At 40.9% G+C, this 1,842-nt stretch overlaps 1 non-coding gene across 1 annotated transcript; it reads left to right on the top strand.

The window, feature by feature from the left end:
- The first annotated feature begins 1,184 nt into the window (after positions 1–1,184).
- LOC127740738 (small nucleolar RNA R71) lies at positions 1,185–1,292 on the top strand. Its single transcript, XR_008001597.1, has one exon. It is a non-coding gene; the product is annotated as a small nucleolar RNA R71 (small nucleolar RNA).
- Positions 1,293–1,842: the final 550 nt, after the last annotated feature.

Here is a 1,842-nt window from a genome sequence, read left to right on the forward strand (position 1 = left end):
ATTTTCTTGTAGTGTAACCTTCACTAACACGTCCTCTACCATTCCATAAGCTTGTTTTATTGACTTGTCTGCCATCTCTAATGAGATTCTTGCAGCTTGTACCTCAAAGATCCCTAGTTTCTCTATTACAGAGAGTGGTATAAGATTTATGCCTGATCGTAGGTCACACAGAGCCTTCTCAAAGGTCGTGGTGCCTATGGTATAGGGTATTAAGAATTCACCAGGATCTTGTTTCTTTTGAGGTAAAGTTTGCTGAACCCATGTATTTAGTTCACTAATGAGCAAGGGAGGTTCATCTTTCCAAGTCTCATTACCAAACAACTTGGCAGTCAGCTTTATGATGGCTCCTAGATATTGAGCAACTTGCCCTTCAGTTACATCTTCATCCTCTTCAGAGGAAGAATAGTTCTCAGAGCTCATGAATGGCAAAAGGAAGTTTAATGGAATCTCTATGATCTCTATATGAGCCTCAGATTCCTTTAGGTCCTCATTAGGGAACTCCTTTCTGTCTGGGGGACATCCCATGAGGTCTTCCTCATTGGGATTCACGTCCTCCCCTTCCTCTTTGGATTCGGCCATTTTGATAATATCAATGGCCTTGCACTCGTTTGCTAAGCTAGAGGGGCTCTGCTCAGAATTCTCTGTCTGTTGCTGAGAAGATGATGGAAAAGGCTTGCTATTGCTAAACTGTTTCTTCCACCATTATTAAAGCCTTGTTGAGGATTTTGTTGATCCTTCCATGAGAAATTTGGATGATTTCTCCATGAGGGATTATAGGTGTTTCTATAGGCTTCACCCATGTAATTCACCTCTGCCATTGCAGGGTTCTCAAGATCATAAGCTTTTTCTTCAGAAGATGCTTCTTTAGTACTGTTGGATGCATTTTGCAATCCATTCAGACTCTGAGAAATCATGTTGACTTGCTGAGTCAACATTTTATTCTGAGCCAATATGACATTCAGAGCATCAATTTCAAGAACTCCCTTCCTCTGAGGCGTCCCATTACTCATAGGATTCCTTTCAGAAGTGTACATGAACTGGTTATTTGTAACCATGTCAATGAGTTCCTGAGCTTCTGCAGGCGTTTTCTTTAGGTGAATGGATCCACCTGTAGAATGGTCCAGTGACATCTTAGAGAACTCAGATAGACCATCATAGAATATATCCAAAATAGTCCACTCTGAAAGCATGTCAGAAGGACACTTTTTGGTCAACTGCTTGTATCTTTCCCAAGCTTCATAGAGGGATTCATCATCTTTTTGCTTGAAAGTCTGAACATCCACTCTAAGCTTGCTCAGCTTTTGAGGAGGAAAGAACTTGGCCAAGAAGGCCGTGACCAGCTTATCCCAAGAGTCCAGGCTATCTTTAGGTTGTGAGTCCAACCATGTTCTAGCTCTGTCTCTTACAACAAAAGGGAAAAGCATGAGCCTGTAAACTTCAGGATCTACTCCATTATTCTTAACAGTATCACAGATCTGGAAAAACTCAGTTAAAAACTGATAGGGATCTTCTGATGGAAGTCCATGAAACTTGCAGTTCTGTTGCATTAGAGCAACTAGTTGAGGCTTTAGCTCAAAATTGTTTGTTCCAATGGCAGAGATTGAGATGCTTCTTCCATAAAAGTTGAAAGTAGGTGTAGTATAATCACCAAGCATCCTCCTTACATTATTATTGGGTTCGGCCATGTCTCCTTCTTTTTCGAGATTCTTTGTAAGGTTTTCTCTGGATTGTTGTGCTTTAGCTTCTCTTAGCTTCTTCTTTAGAGTCCTTTCAGGTTCAGGATCTGCTTCAACAAGAATGTCATTATCCTTGCTCCTGCTCATATGAAAAAGTAGAGAACAG

Source organism: Arachis duranensis, chromosome 7 (assembly GCF_000817695.3).
Source record: "Arachis duranensis cultivar V14167 chromosome 7, aradu.V14167.gnm2.J7QH, whole genome shotgun sequence".
NCBI lineage: Eukaryota > Viridiplantae > Streptophyta > Magnoliopsida > Fabales > Fabaceae > Arachis > Arachis duranensis.